Source organism: Sitodiplosis mosellana, unplaced genomic scaffold, assembly GCF_009176505.1.
Source record: "Sitodiplosis mosellana isolate CC-2019 unplaced genomic scaffold, AAFC_SMos_1.0 Smas_scaffold_1, whole genome shotgun sequence".
NCBI classification, from domain to species: domain Eukaryota; kingdom Metazoa; phylum Arthropoda; class Insecta; order Diptera; family Cecidomyiidae; genus Sitodiplosis; species Sitodiplosis mosellana.
In genome coordinates, this window is record NW_022595244.1 from 13,916,021 (window position 1) to 13,938,763 (window position 22,743).

The window sequence follows — 22,743 nt, forward strand, 5'->3', positions numbered from 1 at the left end:
AAGAGATGCATTGACGCTGGTTGGTTTACGACAATTCGAGAGTTGAACGTAGGCATAGTCAGGCGTTGTGATTTTAGACGAGTATCATTACGCTGTGATGCGATAAGACACAAAGGAGATATTCATAAAAACATTCATTTGGAAAAGGGAAACCATTGCGAGACGGTAGAAAAAAAAATGTGCAGTGAGCATTGAGCATCTACTTTATGGACAAAATTTTCACCACAATTGTTGGATTCACTGGAGTAGGCCTATTTGCAAACTATGCATTCCCCCATAAAAGAAAAACATTGGACCCGGATTCATGACGGTAAGTGAAAACACTGCGGCGGAAAATATGTGAATGAGAAATCATTTGCAAGTGTTTTGCGTACGAGCGATGCTTGCGGATTCACTGAGCAAAATATTACCATTCTTACAGAAAAAACGGGGAGATAAATAACAGTTGATTATCTTCAGCTCTATTATTCACACAGTAATTATTTTCCCTTCGTGCACAATACGAATTTTCAACTAAAAAGCTAAACAAATACACGGCAAACAAAATCCAGCCCAGCTTTAGATCCATAACACTCTTTGTATATATTCTCTGTGTCCATTGTGGCTTGATTGAGTGAATACAGTTTTTGTTACAGTTTTATTCCTCATTTCCTCTTATCATGATTCTGTTGACTCTCTCGAATCACTCTTGATGTATATGAGATAAATGGAAGCGGAAGCATTTATGGAAGCTGGCACTTTTTCAATTCAATTGCCAATGCAAACGTTTCGACAAAAACGGCAAATTAAGTTTCATGTTATTCATCGCAACCGTTTGCTCAGTATAACGTTTTAGAAAAACAACCGCAGCAACAACGGAAAAATGCACCGAGAAAATGGATTAGCAACCGTGAAAGATAAAAATCGAATAATAAGAAAAACGTTGCGATCCAACCCTGGCTCAATTGATGTATATATAAACACTTGAAGCCGATTCCGAGAGATGCGAGCATAAAGTGAGATAAATATATTTGCCGGTAAAACACGTTTAACAAAGCATTGAAATATTCATTCCCATGGCAATCGCACACCAATACTGTGTTACCTACACACGCACTCATTCATTTTGCCAGTAACATTGCCCGTTCAGCCGTATAAACTGTGTAAACGGCAACGGTGAAATGCGATATATTCAAGACTGGTTACATTGAAAGCATATCAGCTGGACGTCTATGTATTAATTCAAAACATTCCATAACAAACACAATTTCACTCAGACAAGTACTTGCATTGACGAATCAGTTCATACGCACACGAACACTGAGACACACACACACTGAGACACACTCCCAACCGTTCGAAACGAAATTCTCTGTGTAATTCTCCGAAACTGTTATAAACACAGTCTACTCCACATACCAAACATATATATATATATATATATATATGTCTATACACCGACGAATGCAACGATATACACCAAGAATTGGATGATATGCATGTGACGGCATAAACACAGCAGGAGTGAGCGAGTGCGAGAGGGCGAACGAGTGAGAGATTTTTGAAATAAGTAAGCGCCAGCCTCGAATACATGCACATCACCAAGGCAATACACTGACATGTTGTGTTTAACCTAGACAAATATTAGACCGTGTGATTTCGTATGATTCCGAATCGTCCGTAGTTTAGTTGAAGTGGAAACGTCGTCGTGCTAGGGTGTGTTTCGCATAACTTTTTATTTTCGAAATCACACATCGTTAACATTCATTCACAGACGTTTTTGTGTGATTTTAAAAAACATCGAAGTGTTGACGTTTCGTATTCGAACAAACTCTTTTTATTTCCATACATCGAATACAAAACTCTTAGTTTTTCATTTCGAATCAAGTGCAAAATCGGTTTTATTATGCTTTTAGTTTATTTTTTTGTTTTATTCAAATAATTTTGACTATGTTTGAGTGTAATAATTCGACGAAATTTACCAAATAAGGCCTCGCTTATCGCAATCTACGCGTAGTTTATTCTCTTTTTTTTCGTTTATAAATAAAAAAAATTATTATTATCCGCAATAAAAACCAAACGAATGAGCAGCTTGAATACTAACGCACCAATGATTACGATGTGTGCTTAATTTTTTTTTCCTTTATTCAACTGTGTGTTAATTTTGGTGAAACGATTGAACAAAAAACAAAATTTCTTGAGAAAATCTCACTCGTTTAAATTTCATGACGATACAATTACGCGAAGCGACGAGTTCGAATAGAATAATTCAATTGCGAATTGGACGGACAAAAGAACAAAATAACAATTTTGATTAACATTAGAATAAATTTTCACAAATACATTTGCTCATTTCACGATTGAGTGTTGATTGCACACACTCACGGTTTGTTGTTCAGTTGTTATTTTTTTTCTGCTGCGCCAGCCTTCACACAAAACAATTCAAGCGAATTGGCATCGAGTCGGCTATGCAAAATAAAAAAGAGCAATACACTCAAATTCATTACGTGTATCAAAAACTATCGTACAACAAAATCGTAATAAATTCAGTTGAGATAGCGGTCGAGTGAGTAGCAGCTATTCAATAGAACATCGAAACGACAGCGATCACGACGCCAACAACAGCAGCAACAACAAAAAATATAATTATTTATACACGAAAAAAAAGAGCACAACGGCGAATTTATAGCAACGACGTGCATGCTTCCAACATATGAAGAGAAAGAGTGAACAGGAGAGATAGAGACGACACACATGTGAGTATTTTATTTTAGAATGCCCGACACTTTATGTATTTTTATCTATTTTGCACAATTTCGTCGGTCGAAAATTTCATAAAATCACTTCGAGTGTGAGTATGTTGTGTGTATGTGATTGAAACAAAAATAGGAACATAGGCTCTCTCGCGCGCGCACACCGATGAATTGGCGAGCCGATGAATTATTATTGTAACCGTTTCAATTGATGGAACGATTTCGAGCATTTCAAGCCGTCTGAGTATTTTGGCTGGCGAGAAATTTTTTTTTCTCCATTCAGATGAAAAGAGAGGGAGCAAGAGACAAGAGGCAATTTGGTGATGTTAAATTGTGAAATTTGGACGTTCATTTACGACAAAGCGGCACCACAACCATGTCGAGCACTCGAGCTCTTGACATCGATGAAAGAAAGTATGGCAAAGATGGCAAAAATTCAAGACTGAACATAAAGCTAAACAGAAAAAAAAAGAAATAAGCGAAACCGAAACGAACGAACGAAGAAAGAACAACAATGTCCAAATCTACCTGTCATTTAATGCAAAGGCTTTGCATGTATTTCCCATTCGATTTGCACGCAAACACCAATGCACACACACACTCACAAAACACAGACACACATACAAACGAAATGGCGATTTAAACATGACGATCTATCCAGTGCGGCGGTTGTTGTTGTTGTTCTCTTTTTTTCTCTGTTGTTTTTTTATTCATGACATACACTGGATTCACTAAAGTTTCTAGATAGCAAATTCTACCAATGTATAAACATTCTTCCGTGAATCATTCGATTTGAGTTGGCTGTGTGTTTCTCTGAGTTTTTCGTTTGCTACATTTCGTTCGGCCACTACACCGCTTCACTTAAACAACAGATAAAAACAGACGAGAAGAAGAATGAAATGAAAAAAAAAAAAAAAATAAAAACACACACCAACATTACAACACCGTATTCGCATTCTTCCATTGAGAGATGCGATGGTATGCTACTTCGTAATTCTATTCACAGTCGATTTACGAACGAAAACTTGGACGTCGTTTTTTTTAAACTTTATTTTGTTGTACGGCAGTAGTGTGTTATTACTGGTCGTCTTCCGTGTACCTGCACCATACATTTTATTTTTTTTCTCCGTATCATAGTTCTATTGTGTGTTGTCTGTGATTACAAATTATTCTTTTTTTCCCCTCTATCTCTCGTTCTTTTGTTGTTTTGTTGTTTTCGTTTCGATCTGTATCTCTGTTTTCGATACGCATCTCAGCGTCACTCTATCGCTCTCTCGTAAACGATATGTGCGTTCAATTGGAATTAATGTAAATACACAATTTGCTGGATGTCAATGGTAAATCAGTGAATGGCAACTGTAGCGAGAATGTCAATCTTGCGAGTCGGAATGCTAAAATAATTAGCCTCGCACGTATTCATCCATTATTATTGAATTGTGCGCGGAATTCTGATCACTCCCATGATCCAACCAAATTTAAAAAAAGTATTTGGTCGGTTGCCTTTCGCTTCACTTTCTATCGTTCAGAATCAGTCAAAGCAACGAAAAAAAAGTCAGACCAACACAAAAGACATGCACACACACACTGGGTTTTTATATGTAGATTGCGCTCGTTGTTGACGTCAAATTTAATATCATCCATTTGTTTGGCAAATGGCATCATATCATTTTTATATTCCGTTAAATGAAAAAAAAAAAGAAAATCTGCGCCCAGGCCAAAAAGAAAAGAAATAAGAAAGCGGACAAAATTAATAGCAATAATATGCCTAGATTCACAAATGGTGTGACAGAGGTTAAGTGCATGATAGTTTTTTTTCCGTTGCTTCATAGTTGACTGAAACAAATGCGATGAGTGTTGAGCACTGCGATTGAAAATAAATGTGTGATAGCTTTTGAGCGGATTTTCGAGCAGCATTCACATGAATGCTACACATCGCAACCATCCAGCGGTTAATGTCGTTGTAAATTTAGACCGTGGCAACAGGAAGCCATATATATATATTTTTGCAAATAAACCGAAAGCATTTCTTACATTTTACGCACATTTTTCGGAGTTAAAAAGGAGTAAAAGCACATTTAACGCGCGATTTTATTGTTCAATGGTCAATTAAAGTCTTTTTTTGGTAATCAATATCTAGTTCAAAGTCCATAAATTCTATCATACTGCATGTAACGCTAAAAAAACGGATTAACTGTAAAATGGGTTCATTGTAAAATCACAGCGAAAGCCGTTATTTTAATGGAATAGATGATCTCTTTGAACGGATTTAAGTTTCACTCTTCAACCAATTTTAGGTGATTCATTTCAGTTAAGTTTCGTTCAATAATCGCGATGACTAATGCGAGCATTGTTTTCACTTTATTCTGTTTTGACACGCTTAAAGCGCAGATGAAAGAAATTCGTCATCCGCATTTGACGCACACAATGAATTGCCATTTATTTAGTTTTCGAAAAGCAAATATTTTTCAGAAACATTAAATATTTATTACAAATAAAAATGCTGAATCTGCGTAAAATAAATAATAAATGACTTCGAGCAGAACGGAATAGCGTATTTGCGATACATTCGCATCCGCGTATTTTCATCCAAATAAAATGTCATTTTGAAAATAACATCACATTTATCGAGTATTTTGAAGTCGGTGGAATGAACCCAGAAACAAAATAAAATACACACAAAAAGTGTTTTATTTGTTTGTTCACAAAAACTTCAATTGTTGACACACTCTCTCGAAATGCTTCCGCATTTGATGATGATAAACAGAATAATAATAAATGCAGAACAACGCCAGACATTCTTTTGATAAAAATCTTTACGAATGGCAAAGTAAGTAAATTGATGGCAATGGGTAAAATGCGCTGTTCACAGAGCCGAAAACAGCGAGCGAGCGAGTGAGAGAGAGAGAGTCGGGCATCGTCACATATGAACTGAGTTTCACATTGACCCGAGTCAATATCTGCGTGTTCACAGCACATCACTTTGTCCGATGGGTTGATTGTGTGGTGAACAAACAAAGGCGTGTTGTAGGCTTGGATTTAAGTCGCGCTATTGACAAAACGGTTTTCATTCATAAATATGAAACGCAAGAGAGCAAGAGGGAAAAAAATGAAACAACACGCTAGCAAAATATGGTCTTTATTTTCACGAGCAAACAGCAGCTAAACAAACCGAAAATCCAAGAGAAACACGATTGCGGCGGCTTTGTAAAACTCTTTGTATGTGCGAGCGCGCCAATAAAAGTTATGCAATAGTTCCGTTTGTTTATCGGAATGTCGGTTAGACTCTCTTTGGTTTCAGTCTGTGTGTACAAATACGGTTGGATACATACGAGTCTATCGAGGATAGAAAAAAAAGGTTAGTCAGAGAGTTTTTTTCATTTTCAAGCGAAGCCATTTTCCCTCCCAAAATGCGTTCCATTCCATCAGAATTCATATTTCAAACATATTTAAATATTTTGGTGATACCTTGTCAAAGCGACATGCCTACACAAAATGTGTCGCCGCAAATGAAAACAACCAAATTATCACAACAATTGCCATTTAAAATTCATTTTAACACTTTAATATTGGGGCAAATTTGGTCAAAACCTATTATTATTTATGAACAATGACAAAAATAGAATCGACTCTGATCCGCACCATATATTTGACAACGGAATTTTAACAATGAAACACGGAGCACATCACTTTTTATGTCGCGCCACTCAATTTCTTAACGCTGCGCACGCCGTGCTCTCTGCTCCGAAACCCATTCGAAATCATGAGTTTTTATGACATAATAGACAAAACAACTTCATTCAAGTCAAATATCACAATTACCCAGCACAAAATGTAGAGAATTATTCATTTTGTTTACATGTGAGGTGCGTTGCGATGCGGCGCAAGACTCTTAATCTTCCCTTGCATCGTGTACAATGTACATACACATATGTCTTACGCTAAATGAACAACTGTGTTCACAATTTTTGCTCTTTGCATCTTTGCTCAGTTTAATTTTAAAGAAGAAGAAAAAGGCAATGTAATGGAAAACACATATATTCTCTGTTCATCTTACACGCCTCGAACCAGCTAAATAAACAAAACTGTTTGTGCAAAATGAAAATGCCAGACGCATCGACGGAATGTTCGCAGAAAATACTGAAAAAAAGGAACAGCAAAAACAAAAATGCAAAATACACTCATTTGCTTGCTTCATAGTCACATGTAATATGATGATCACCGGTAACGGGAGAGGAAAAAACGCACATCAAATTGAAACACTCGTTCGGCAAACAACAATTGTTTCTCGTTTTTTTTTGTTAGTATTTTCTTTCTTTCGTTTCCAAGGTGAATTCCAAATGCGAAAGCAACAGTAAATATTATTTGAATTTTCGCTTTGTTCCATCATGCCACATCGTTCAGTCAACACAGAGGAAAAAAAACTGCACCCAACCAACTCATTTAGTTGGAATGTCTTCTGACTGCTTCGTTTTGTAGTGAAAAAAATGGTGGAGATAGAACCACTGAGCAAAAAACCGCTTTTGAAATTATCTCTCTATCTGTGTGCATGTACAATTCACTGAATCGTACGGGGTATTACAAAATGTGGTACACTTGTGCCGTCGACGCTGCGCCACAACATACACACACACCATATCCCCATGGTAAACATAGAAAAAGTGATGATGGGCGATGGCTCTTAGTACGGATGCCGATATGCTACGTAATTTGCTACACTTTTGGTCCGGGTTGGGAACTATAGTAAAACAATTATTTCATAACCATGATATGGCTGCTATCGGCTTGGTATAATTAGTAAAAGGAATGGGAATTGCTGCATATGTTTTTTCCTGGCTATATGCGCGCGGCAGCCAACGTGGCATAACATAGTTCGCCTCTTTATTATTATTTTTTTGCAACATTCAACAATAATGAAAACGATATTTCTTTCTATTTTAATTAAAATTTATCGATTGAACGGAAACCATTTTATTTTCAGTGTTTAAATGCGGGACTCTTTTTTTCTCTCTACATTGAATGCCCAAAAAAGATCTCATTCCACATGGGAAATTTAATTTATGAGCTTTGAATCGAATGAGAAAAAAACGAAACGTTGTACGTTCAGTATGGTTAGATTTGGTTCGGTGGTAGCCGAAATCGCCGTTTTAATACCGTCTGTATATTTATGGTAAATGTGCGTGATCGCTTCATTTGACAATACAGAACCTATTTCATGACTATGAATTGGGGTCAATTTGATTTCTAATGAAGCAGAAAAATGGGCAAAAACTCTATTAAACAATAAATATAGAATTCATTATTTGAACTATCTTGCATCGATACACACACAGACACACACAAAGAGACGTATTCATTCGTGCTAATAGCTCGATGCACTTTTCATGTTATACCATTTCATGTTTTAAACGTTTGAAATGTTATAGTCAAAGGCCATCAGGCACCATGCCATTCTCAGCCGATGGTTTTACGTTTCATCCAGATGTCCAAACAAACAAAGCATTCAGTTGAAAGGTAATGGCTGGCCAGTGGTTTCCATTGAATTGAATTCAAAATTTCACATTAAACCAGCTCTCGGCCATTAGTAGAACGCACAAGTACATCCCTATCTAGAACTAACGTAAGCGCTACACATAGAGCATAGTGACGAAAATGTTTTGCATAGCATTGTTTAATAAATGCCATTGAATCATATTTCCCAACAAATAACATGTTTGATGTGTGTTCATATTGCGATATTTTGCACAAAGCCATTTTTGGTTTTCGATCGATTGATCGAAATTTCAAACCATGTGTAATAAGCACGAATTTAGTATACACTTTGAGGGTAGAAATAATAGACAATAAAACCGTCGGGCCAAACCACAGCCGAATCGAAAAAAATGGCAGTTGTAATTTAGTTTACTATATGTATATATTGAACACATAATTCATGGTGTTCATGCAATTTTTGATAATTCTGTTTAAAATGCGATCGAATGAAAATGGTTTATGGGTTTCACGACCCGATTTATAACACGATAGGACAACGTATCGTTTGTTCGATGTGCATAGTGCACACAATGCACATGTTTTCAGGCTGTTGGTGACGTGAATCATATTCTATGCAAATATTGAACATTCTATTTCATTTATAATGCATTAGCAAAAAAAGAACATTTTCGATTCCGGTGCGCTTCCCTCAGCGGTGCGGTTTGTTTTTAATAACCTATGCTAGAATTTCAAGTACGCGCGGATCGGTTGTGCAAAACTCGCTGTATTGAAATTAAATCTAATGCACCGCCAAATGGGTTGCACAAACTAGCAAACGCAAGCAACATTTATGTGCATTTTGGTGCAAACTTCATTTGAGTGCGTAGTGGTTCTCTTCGCCATCAAATATCGCTGAAATGTTTGGCTTTTATCTAACAGTGGAATGCTTCGTATACTGATACATGTATTTGGTTGGAACTAGGTTGACTGAAGCGCCATCTAAAGAACCGATGGCGAGTTCGTGATGTCTGTATGTTATACTTCAGTATGACGTTTGACAGAACGGAGAGTTTACATGATTGTATTGTCATTAGCCTTAGATTATCTAGGTGGTGTTTGCGCTCAATAAATCAGTTGTCAAATTCAAAGTGAATAGGAGAGTTGCTTTTATCGCCCGAACCGAAATGTGACATTGATTAAATATCTATATTTGGTTGGCATTTTCCCACATTTTTTTAAATAAATTTTTAATGAAATGACACAGTGGTGTGTTTCAGCACCTGTGAAATGCTGTGTTTTGTGGCTCATGTACCAAATATGACGCGCCTGGTCTGGGAAATGGTGTATATGTAATAATAAGCATCTAGCAATTTTGCCATGCTGCAAAATGATTATTCATTAGATGAGTAATGACCACTTTTACTCTCGTGAATCGATATGATTTATGTGTCCCATCGCCCCAATGGCAACAATAACTCACAAACTATTTCAAAACCTAATTTCGCTATGGAAAATCATGCTTTGAATCGATATTCATGCAATCACACAACTGATAAAGTATTTAATCTAGCGGTAAAATTGGATCCAATCTAGTCACAAGATATCGAAAGGGAAAATCTCCGGGAAAAAAATTCCCATTGTCTCAATCAATTAAAATCTAAAGTTTCAAAAGATTTCATCAACAGAAACAACACTCTACAAGTGTTGTTTTTGTTTGGAGCATCATCAGACAGTGGTCCCCTAGTTAAGATAGATTTTATTTCGTCGAAACAGAGAAAAGACGTCTAATTGTGTTAATCCAATTGAGAGTTATAAGACCAAACTGATTTTTATCTCATCGTTCAATTGGTTTTACGAAAGTAAAAGCCAAAAGATCACAAACGAATGAACTGTCGGGCGAAAAGTGTGGAATCGAGTGAGAATGAGACGCACACTCCATTGAAGTGTAATTAAGTGAAATAAAGTCTGATTGCCACCAAGACGATACGAACAAACTGGAGATGAATGGCGAGATACGAAAAAAAAACTTCACAAGAAAACGAATACTTTCGCCAAGTTACTGTGTTCATGTGTAATTCGATGACCTGGACAACCATCGATATTTATATGCAAGCCGAGGCCAGGCCACAAGTTGAGCCGCCAAGAAACAATGGCATGTCGTTTCTTATCGCTAAAAATTTCGCTTCATTCTTATGATTAAAACAAAGTGAAGTGAAAAAAAAACATTCCATTCATACCATTTACCGCCGATCCTTTCACACGTACGTGCCTCGGTACTTTACTCATCACACTCGGGAAAAAAATCCGAAACTTTTCAATTGGCTTTTTTTTCGGTAAAATAAATATTTCATTAGCCGAATTGAAAATGAAAACAAAACACAAACGAAAGAAAGAATGAAAGGCAAGAGAAAAAGATTGGGACGAAGAAGAAACACGTCGAAAAAATGCCTAAAGTATTTCAAACCATTTGTATTTAGATGAGGACGCTGTAACTGCGGGGAATACGAGCAGGGAAAAAATCTATTAAAATCTCATGGCGGCAATTACGCTTTCTCTCTCTCACTCGTAGCCACGAGTGTATGAAACGTGAAAAAACAGCGACAGCAATGCCAAAAATACAAATATACAGGCAACACAAATTTACTTGATTAAATATTTGCGGAATTTCTGAAAGAATTTAGATTGAATCGGTAAACGAAGTGCACGAGTGAGATACAGCCCGAAGAAAAAACCAACGAAATAAAATCGAAAACAACAATAAGATTAGTGGCAAACTCGGGTGTGTGTGTGACTCTCTACCGAAGGAACAAGACCTCAACATGAATGGAAGCATATTCCAAATAAAGCTCTGAAACGATTCTCTTGCTTCGTATGTAATCGTTTCATACAAGTAAATGCACTTTACCACCGCGCCAATACCTCGTTTTACAACACTACGACCGAAAGCGAAAAAAAATCCCACGTATGCGTTCGATGTGTATTTTTTTCCACTCGTGTTTCGGTGTTTTTTTTCTGTTGCTTTTCAACCGTTGTCGCTTCTTCAGAGCGCACGAAAACGGGAGAAAATTATGGCGAAAACATTTACAAATCAGAATGACGAAAAACATCGACGATACTTCCTTTAACTGAGTTTTGGTTGTGCCCCGAAAGAAAATATGCGTAGTTGAATTTGAATATTATGCGCTCGGTACACACGAAATAATTTCTCGGTCTCTTACTTCCCATTTCGCATCGTTAACTTTTTCTTGCATCGCGTGTTGTTGCCTGTTCCTACTTTCTGACTCTCTCTCTCTCTCTCTCTCTCTCTCTCTCTGTTGTCGATGTGTATGTTTTTAAAATTGTTTACCAAACACCGCGTTTCTGTTTCGCTTCACCATCCTTTCGACAATAGCAGTAGCATCCTTTCACTGCGGGTCTGTTGATGTGTGTGAGTGTGTGTTGTGTGCACGGAATTCGTATCATCCAGCAGACACATAAGTTATAAGCATCATTAACATACAAGCTGTATTAGCAGATACCCGCTAACCACCAACACACTGTTTTGTTGTTGCTGTTGCTCCTGTCGTTGTTGTTGTTGGCACAACCATCGATAAAAGTATGCGCTCAACTCCTTTTTTCACTAACGAAGGAACAAAAAACCAAACCGTCTGTGCACTGTTCGCCAGCTGAACGATAACGACAATCATAAATTAAATATTAGCTATGCTTTTGGTGTTGTGTCACAGCGTTAGCCACTGAATGCCATTCCGTTCATTCTTCTTTTTTTTTTGCTCTCCTCTCACAACATTGTGTATGTACAATGGGCGCTGACAAACTACAACAACGGTGGCGATGAAGCAAATACAATTAAGACTTCATGTATGCCGAAGTATTTGGTGTAAAAGGTTGCTGCTTGCTATATTTACCGAACATTGGACGCGTGACACTCATCAACAATGGATTTTAGCCAACAAACATGAACCAAATTGAGAAAAAAACCAGAACGCAGGAGCGAAAGAGAGAGAGAGAGAGAGAAAAAAAAACTGTTTTGCTGTGAAAGCAGCCATATCATGATCGATACACCTCTGGTTTCAAGTCGGAATTTGTCGGTACAACGCTTGATGGAGAGTATCATATGTGGTTGCAAGCTTTCGATCCCATGCGTTTTTATGTGTATATTTTTCTCTCTTTTTTTCACCGTCCCTTTTGCCTTTCCCTCTCGCATCTCTCTCTAACTTTCGAGCTGGAATTCCATGTGAATGGGATAGTCGCACGAAATATATCCGAAGTGTCTATGTAATAATACACGTAATTTGTACTCGATGATGATATAGTATGCTCTATTATACAGCCAGACACTTGTGCATGGAAAGGCGATATAAATGATGCTAATCTGTGCAAAGAGCTGATTTTCCGAGTTAAATGCTTGTTATACAGACGTTGTGGTTTACGGCATTTTTTCATCTCTCCTTCCTTTCTCTCACTCTCGCTCACTCGCTGTGCATTTCGAACCAATCTGATGTGGAGTAAACATCAATAATCGCCGCAGAGAATGGAAAGACAGCGATAAATAGAGGCACAGAAAAAAATGAGCCGAACTGAACTATATACTATAATTGAAGAGAGAGTGAAGCCCAGCAATACCTATAGACTGCTGATTGTTTTTATTCTTATTGCAGTCAAGCAGCGCCATTAAAATTCGAAGCATCAGCATACCTCGTCTCATTTTATTGCTTACTTATTTTGGCGAATAAACAGCACAGACAAAAAAAAATCACAAAACATTCAAACAGCAAATATAAAACAGAACAATAAAGCATATCAGCATCAGCAACGGCGCACCAAATAAAAAATAAAAACGGAGGATTGAGGACATATGAAAAAGGGAATCGAAACGACAACGTATAAATCTGGGCTTTATCTTTGCATTGTGCACATCTGAAATGTGTAGAATGCAGAGCAGAATGCTATCTCATCGCAGTGCCATATTCGTGGCACGCAGGAGTTGAGCGAAAACAAAGAAGAAGACTGCAACAGCAGCAGAAATAAAAAAAAAACGGTTTATGCTAAAAATATGCACACCAAAATCGTTTGTTGTCGACGCATTGTGATATTTGACCTTCTTTATCGTAGTTTTGTCTTTCTATTGCTCATGCACATTTCTCGCAGCACTGACAGCTTACCGCACACACTGCACAAAATGCCAACCATAATAATGGAATAATATATATTTTAAAAAAACCGACGACGTTGTAAAGCCAAAAACAGAAACTGAAAAACGCAAAGAGCAATATTAAAGATATTTTGGCCTGAAGCAACAAAAAAATCGAGAAGAATCATCATGAAAAATAAACGTGATTTTCGTTTTGGACAAGAATTTCGCTTCGTTGCATCGTTTTGTTGTTGTTATTTATCTTGACTCGTTTATGTATTATGTTTTTATTTTCGGGTGATGCAAAAAGTTGTGATATCACAAGGCTCTTCACTGTTCATCGCTTTGGTGTTTGGACGAGGGTTTCATGCGATTTGTTGGAATTTCTTGTATGGATTTTCACTAGCATTTACATTTTGTGAATGCATGTGTGTGTGTGTGTGTATGATATGAGTGCATGTGGCGAATGAAACAAAGAGTGATGGTTTTTTGGTTTGTTTGTTTCAGTGAATAATAAGTTGAGCCAATCTCGTTGCTGAGTTGCAACAGTCGATGCAATTTATTCGATGAAATAATAATATGGTAACGAGATGGATGTGCATGTATTCAATCATGAATATTCCACTCAAAAATGCTAAAGTTAAATATTTAGTTTCATGTGAGTTGGACTTTTCTGGAGTCTGTTTTTCTTTCCTTTGGTGGGGCTGTTAAATGATGCGAGTTCATAGATGAACAGCCAAATGACGCAAATTACCATTGGCATGGATGAAAATGAGATGATACAGAGATCAGCAAAAAAAGGTCTGATGCTCATGATCATTAAATATCTGCTTGGCTCTCATTGTTTTCTACTGACACAAGCACAACAACACATGTTGGCCTCGCCGTTTTTATTATTCTTTCGTGATCGCAACAGAAAAAAAAACGAAAGATAAATAAATGATTCGGCACATAAAGAAAAAAATCGTTGATACCAACAAATGCAGACAAAAGCTGCTCCAAATAACACAGGACCTCATCTGATATAATGAGATCGGAACTTTTTGTTCCGTTACAACAACGCTGCTATTTGACTTTAGAGATGAATTCCCAAAAGTGGTCCCTTTTGGATTTGCCCATTCTGAAATCGTCTTATATGTATTTTTTCAAACTCAAGTAGAAGTGATTAAATAAAAAAGAGTATTAAGATGATTGACGAACAAAAAAAAATAGGAAAAAAATATTGTGATTATGAACCAAAGTATTTCACAGCACCATTATCAGTGCCGGAAAGAAACTGCTGAAACTGCTTGAACTTTTACAGTGCTACTAAAAAGCGACTTCAGAAAATTGATGACTTTCGACCCCGCAGCAGATATTTTATGTTTTCAATTAAAAAAAGGATGTGGCTGAAAACCTCCCGCACAGTCATCAGATGATTATCATCAGATGTGCAGAGAAAGTAAAGTTCTTTTTCGAACTTTGACTCGCTTCGTTTTGTGGGCCGGCAAAGACAAACACTGAAACACAAACACGAAATAGCAACGTAGCACATGAAAATCGGCCGTTTTTTGAAGACCTAACACCGAACGAGAAGAGAGAAAAAACATGCTGTGCAGTCTTCCGACCGAAAATAATGAATAATGCTTAACGAATGGCGCTTTCCGATTGATATTGTGTTGATTGCGGGCGTTTTGTCAAGATTTTCGCTTTCAGTGCCATTCACTCTTTGTCAATGCACACAATCGATGTGGGTAAAAAGCCTATTTTACAACCACGATGACGGCAGAGTGGGAAAAGGGAAAGAAGTCCTACACAATGATACAATGTGTTTCTGGTGCTTTTGGATCGAAATAATTATTGGAAAAGAAATCAAATGTTTTGTATTCCATTGGAAACGGTTTTTCCCCCATCTAATGATAGAAAACCGTAGAAAAAAAAATGGGAGAAAAATAAAATATCGTCGTCCGAAATGGATGCGAATGACGCGGATGAATTAATTCAAATTGAAGGTTGCTTTATTCTCTTCTTCTATGAATTGTATATTTTTCTTCCCTTGATTGGACTTGAGTTTTTACGAAGGTCATATTATCCGCGGTAGCTCAAACTAAGCTAAACATAAAATTTGATCTTTTTGTAGCAGAGAAGAAAGTAAACAGTTTCCAAGTAAACGGTCCTTTATATAATTTAATCATTATGATTTTACTTCTTTTGTTTTGTTGTTGCTTCTCGTCCACCCGACCGACGGACCCACCAAATGACAGGGATTGTGCCTTCTTTCGTGATGAGATTTATTGATGAATTTTGCATAATTACGGAGACGACGATATAACATACATATACTGTGTCAAAACCCACTTACAAAGGGTTGTGTGCCAATTCCTCGAACATTTCGAAATTAGTATGCGAGTGATGCCATGCATTCATTTTGTGGATGTGCGTTAATTTCGTTGCCATACAAGAGTGCTGTGAACATTTCTGATTAAATTACCAGACGTATCCTCCACACCGATGCAATATGTGACAATTATGCCATCAAGGATGCTTCATCGTCCATGGCAAAGGCAGGCATCTACTTGCCGTCTAAATAGAGGTATCGTGGGGATGGCGGTGACGGCGACGGTGGTGGTGGCAACCGAAAAGCATAAATGTGCATTTTCATATTTTCTAATTATGTTTTGACTGTTACATAATAGACTCGTTCAAATTGAATATTTCGCGCAGCATTGTGTCATCATCTAAGTTGATTACATCTTATTTCATCATGAATCTTTGGGTTATATGTGTGTGTGTGTGTGTCTATGTGGAGAAAAAAGAGGCACAAACACATACAGTTGCTGAATTTTACTAGAATTTGCTCCTATCGTCTATATTTTTCTGTGTTGGCAAAGCATTTCGAGCACGCCTTTGAATCATAAATAAAGTGAAATGAAGCGTACAGCTCATGCAGATACGCTGCGACAAGTATGAAGCACGTTTGCTTAGTTTATTTTTCCATTACACATAGACACAGCACCACGATTCCATTTCGGATGACATTTTCACATCTCTTTTTGTTTTCCATTTTTGCATCATATGATTTCCTCATAAATCTTATTCAATCGAAATAAATATGTTCTTTTCATCATTTTCTTCTCTTCCTTTCTCTTTCTCTTTTTCGCTGGTTGGGTGAGAGCATTTCACTCGTTGCTGAAAGGTATTCACACTCTCAAAAAAACCATTACTCGCAAGTATCGTACAAGAGATGCCAGACTAGAAAAACATAATTTGAAGGCTCTGAAGAATTTTTGACACTCGCATCAAAAACGAAAACATTTTGAATGGCAGCGTGCAAAAACAAGACTAACATAAAACCTGAAACGTGAAAATACGGAAAATCACTTAACGTATAAATTAAATTTTCCGCTTGGCTGCCATGAAAAAACGATGTGAAAAATACATTTCTCTTGTTATCTCTTTTTTCTTGGATTGGAATTTTTTTAACGTTTTATTTACAGTTCTTCTTATTTCCTCATCTGTTTATTTGTTCTATAGACTGTGTTCATCAGACTGTTTTCGTTTAAAAAATTTTGCTGGTGGCTGGAAGATGCCATTTTCTGTTTATAAACCTTTTTTTCAAAGGATTCATCCCAGTCAACAGTTAGTGAAAGGGAAAGAATTCGCTCGTAATTTGAAATTATTGCATTTTAGACAAGATACTCTTCTTGATTGAAATATTCTACTCACCAGATGGGAAAAACTTAAATTTAAAACCACCCATAGGAACATAAATTTTCTTCATTACAACTAATAGAAATTAAACAGCGATTATTTTCAAGTCCCTGAGCATTTTGTAAGTGTGTATGTGCGCGCGTGTGTCTGAAAACATCCGATTGAAATCTTGAAAATGGCAACTTCTGTCGGTTTAAATTTAACTGCACGTGAATTTGCTCATAAAAACAAGTCCAATTTACTACAAACATTCGCAAATGCAATGGAAAACACTTTTGCAAGTAGTCGACCACGCTTTTTTTTATAATTCGTGGGTTTTTCATTTCGCATCTTTTTTTTCGTCTGCACTCTCTCATCCGAGAGAGTGAGAGTAGGTGGTTTAAGAGATAGAGTCTCTCGAATAGATTAGATTATACGTAGATAAAGACTTAAGTGCCATACTTTGCGATACATCCATTTTTATGTGATACGCATACTTTTGCGGTGTGCAGAACGTGCTCATACTCGTGTGGTGCTTTTACTCTCACCAGTGAACATTTCATTTAATTCAAAAATAATATTTATTTGTACTTCACCGTTTCGTTCATGCCACTTGGCGACATTTTTCTGTTCACTTCGTCGTCACTTGCTTCTTTTCCCCACATTCACGTTAGAACGCTTTCATTGAAACAGAATACAAATTTAATCTTCCACCAACATTGCGTACGAAACTCTTTCGCTCATTCACTCTGTATAGAAAAAGTAAATATTTTTTCTGCTTCTTCTCCTTTCTCTTCAGCTACTGTATACTCTCGTCTATACACATTGTGAGTGGTTAATTGCATGATGGCATATCCAAGTTGAGCGTCAAAAAATAAACGATATTTCAATTTCAGCTCAAGTGTTCCCGTATTCATTCTTCTTTTAATATTAAAAAAAGAGAGAAAAAAAAAACTCAATGGCAAATATTCAAAGCCATATAAATTGGATTCTGTTAGCGATTCTATCAATCTCTGTGTTATCTTTGTTCTTGTTCGTTTCCAGCGCCACTTTATTCGCATTGAGCGAGAGAGTGCATGCAGAAAAAAAAACAGCCGCTCACTTGTGAAACGCAATAAACTAACTCGTCACATCTCAATAAATTATCAAGCATTTTTTTTGTTCACACTCACTGAACCGACATCAAACGTTGTGGGGGTTTTCCACATAAAATTCTTGTCTAGTTCGAGAACAATGTTTTTTTTTCTTTTCATTTAATAACAACATAAAATACGCATGTTTTTTTTCTCTGCTGTCATTGGACCACCGTTGTTCCATATGATTAGTGTGCTGCAAATCTTTGTTTCCACTTCACAATGTGCTTTACAGTGGCTGCGTCCGTTGAATAAATTAAAAATGCAATAAATAAATTGAAAATTCAGTTTAAATACACGGGAGTTCAATGTTCATCATCATGATGCACAACAGTCTGTTATGAGCTCTATGGAGCCATGCAGAGACACACCAATGAATGAATGTATATTGCATGGCAATGTTGAAATTTATTGGATTTTAATGCGACGTTTTGTTTGTTTTTTTTTTCTTGTGCTCTCATATTCCGTCGCGCGTATTTTCCGTTTGAACCATGCATAAATTAAGTTTAATGTCGCGTTTTTGGTATGGACTTTTTTTTTCGTCTCCTTTTTGTATCCATTCAATATTATTGACACGTATTGTTCTGCTTCTGTGAGTTGAATAACATGCATTTACGTGGATTACATTGTATTGGCAGTTTTGTTCCATGTAAATAGAATTTAATAATAATGTCAAATCCAATGTCAACCACTGCTGTTGCTGCTGCGGCTGCTCTAAAACATTCCAAAAATCCAATTAAAATTATTTGCTAAATTTTGTACAGCACAAATTTATTGCCGGCCATTAGAATTCCGTAAATTGATGAATGACCATTTCAAGTGCAAAACATTCAAACGCAAAATAAATTAAGTGTTTGTTCCACTCAATCACAATGGAAACCAATACATTTCTCGTTGTTCTATGTGTGTGTGTATGTTCACATATCGAATCCACGTGCAAATATATATGTTGAATGGGGTTTCTTTTGTGCAAATACAAATAGAAAATATTCTGTTGTTCGATGGATTTTATCGGTGAATTTATTGAATTCCCAATTCTAGATATGCAATAGCATTGGGTTGGCAACCACTCAGAAGCATCAGCAAACAATGAAGCCTTGACGTATATCGAGCTACCCGAGTAAAAGTACGATATTTGTCTACATTATTTTTATGAGCGTACACTCAGCATTATATCCCTGTACAAGACTCGGGTGAAATAGGAACGCATACGAATTTATCATATTATTCAAAATTCGGGACAGATCCCACTCTCTCTCTCTCACACACTCACTTGCTGTTACACGTTTCGTTATCATTTTAACGACATAAATTTTCGGCTTTTTCTTCGGTTATAAGAAGAGCGAATTTGCGCGGCGACAAAACACCACAAGACATCATTTCATTTTTGGCGTTGCCAAGTAACAAGCAAATAAATCCTCCGAAAACTCACAAAATGCGACAAGATTGTAAATGGGCTAACCGTAGGAACATCATAAATAATAATGATACTACTCGTTACGCAACTGAAATACTACGACGGCAACAAATAATCCGAATTTCCATCACATTTCTATTTCGCCGTTTTTCTGTGTTATACAATGGGTGAATTTGGTGAGAAAAAAAATGTATCCGGTAATATTACTTGAACATCCGTTTGTATCTTTTACCACAGCAAAATGGTTTTCCAACGGGAAGAATGAGAAAAAAGGCGAAAATAAAAGTGCGTAAGCTATTTATTGTGCTGCAAGCATTAACCTATTTCATTATTCAGACACCTATAAATAGCTTTTATGTACATGTCTATCGTAATCACTGTGATGGATTTTCCAGGGTGCGAATCCAACTACCATGAGATAATTTAACCAGACACATGAATGAACAAAATTTTCATTAACTATTTCCGGATATGGATCACTTTTCTTCATTCGGCTTGACACACATCGCGGTGCATCAAGAATTATTAACATGTTCATCGTCCGTTTTTTTTTCTTTCGTACTAGCATTCTGTTGCCAAGCTCAAACAATGTTTATTTAATTTTTACCGTCATTTCCATTTTATCGCCATATCTCTCGCCTCTACGTCTACATTTTATTCATATGAATAGCAAAGCGCAAATGCCAAAATTTTTCCATTCTCTTCAGATCTCATACTTTTTTTTCGGTTTTGTTGTTGCTTTTTTCGTTCACGTCAAAACAAATAGCAATTTCCTTGAAAGTTAAAGGACCTATAACGCAAATGAAAAATGTATATCTTGTTCATGACAATCACAGAAAGAAAAAAAGCCTGTATGACATCAGAAGCATTGACATCAAGCGTATTTTCCCATATGCGGAATTCTATTAACATGTTTTTGTTCTCGGTTAGCATTTGTAGGCAAGAAGATGATTGAATGAGAAAAGGAACAACAAAGAGATAGAGAACATGAATTGGCAAAAAATCCATTACTTTACGATTCTCTATTTTGTGGCGGCACTTCGCAAAGCTTTCCATATCTACTCTGCTCAGAAGCCAAATTAAACGATTTAATTCTTAATACGTCCATTTCCACTCGTCCTTAATACGCCTTTTGTTTGTTCGATAAATAAAAATTGCTATCCGATAGTCGGTTTAATCTGGCAAAGTAAGCTATCAATGAACGCCATTAGATCGAATTGCTGTTTGTGGTATTCACTGCGTCAAACGGCATAAAAGATGCGATGAATACGTATGTACGCGAGAAAATACCATTCGAAAAATGACAAGTACAGAAATTCCATTCAATGACTAGGTTGTGGACATTTAATTGATGTTTTCGGAACACTTTAACTTATCAGCGAAGTGTAAACTCTATTAAACAACAAACAAATGATAGCGCAAAAAAGCCACAATCTTAAACGAGCCTATCAGTTGACTAGAAGAAAGGCATCATTCGAAGAAATGTACTCAATTATTCCGTTTACAGTCGCTGAATACGCGTACGCGCCACTCCTATCTCCATTCTCTCGGCCTGTTTGTACGATTGAGCAATGAAAACTCCAAGAATTCTGTCATTGTTTCCATCAAATCGCATTCTTTAGACAGAGTATAGACGAGTGTGCTGCATTTTGAATGAAGCCATTCATTTGTGGAATGTATACATAATTCAAGAGAATTTCTATCTTAATGAAATTTTGAGCGACGACCGTTTTCTTCTTCTTCTTCAAAATACCGTATACGTAATTCAATCAGTTAAATCAATTTTGTTGCGGTATTTTGAGGAGTACGTGCACAAATGGATTTCCTATTGACAGGCATCGTTTAATTCGTCGACGTGTTTCGTATTGAAATGGATTTCAAAGAGATTAACCTCTTCATTAAGTGTGCATGTCGAAATGATCTACACAACGCGCTTTACCAAAATAGTAACAACGAATGCATCGCATCGTCAACGATGATCGATGAAAGCAAAAGACAAAAGGTAACGTGTGTGTGTGTGTACGCGCAAGTACGTGCTCCCTTTACGAAAAATGAAGACTGATGCGATGCCACTATAAGACCACAATTACATCTTGAATGTTTCCTTTGTTTGCTTTTCTTTCCCAATTCACTGGACTATCTTACTCTTCACATTTTTTTCTCTCTCTACCTGCAGCACATTTTAAATTACTGTGATTTATTTGAATCCATACATCGAAATGGATTACTTTGAAAGAGAAAAAAAATAACCCTTTCATTTTGAGTCGTTCATCATTTCAACATGGTGAACGTGAGTTTGACCCAAACAAGGTTTGAATTACTTTTCACTCGTGATGAACACTGAACAATCTCGTTTACATAGACGCGAGCAATTTTTTCTTATATGGTTGATGGAACGTAATAACGAAGAGCCACGCAAGGCAGCAGAAGAAGTTATTTAAGTCTAATTTTATGTTGTATTTAGTGCTCATAACCGTGCCATTGTTGCCATAGAAACGTGAATCCATCAGAGATTGGATACTGCAACAACAATTCCCGTAATTTTTCATTTGTCTGAATCTCAATTAGATCGGTAAAGCCGATAAACAACGAATATTTCACTCCTTAAGCAGACGAAACGAATTTATTTTTGAAGCTGAAATTCTTGGGATTTAGCCAAATGAATAATTAACATTACCATCGTTGCTTGGATTTGATTTTGAATGTTTTACTACGTAATAATTAATGTATTGGCCCAGGTTTATCCATTATTTGCTAATAATTTCATTTCGATTCGAATTATTCGGCAGACGCTAGACGTTCAAATGAAGAGGTATTTTCAATTCTCGGGTAAATTTTCGGCTTTGTCGAGAGAGAAAGAGGCGAATTGGTTTATTGTTTTCGTCTTAGTTGAAAGCATTCCGTTAACATACTCACAGAGAATGGACCCCACACATCCATTCCAATTGGAAATTGAGTTTGGTCAATTGACGCATGATTTGATGGGCAAGCAGTATTACCACGAAAAAGCAATGGCCCATATTTATGCAATTGTGAAGCACTGTGTTCATCAAAAAGTATCGCCTTCTTTTCTTCCCATTCTTTCTCTCTCTTTCCGTGCATTAAACTTCCGCTGCCTGATTGTTAGCTGGCTCTTCACATTATATTCACATAATCGAATCGCCTGCCTCATTCATATAAATTGTATTTATG

General features: G+C 36.7%; 1 protein-coding gene across 1 annotated transcript in view; it reads left to right on the forward strand.

Annotated features, from left to right (window-relative positions):
- The first annotated feature begins 1,653 nt into the window (after nucleotides 1–1,653).
- Nucleotides 1,654–22,743, forward strand: part of LOC129580274 (furin-like protease 1) — a 103,582-nt gene continuing 82,492 nt past the window's right edge. The window contains exon 1 of the mRNA XM_055470541.1: nucleotides 1,654–2,735. The gene's annotated coding sequence lies outside the window, so the exon portion shown is untranslated. The remainder of the gene's footprint in view (nucleotides 2,736–22,743) is intronic.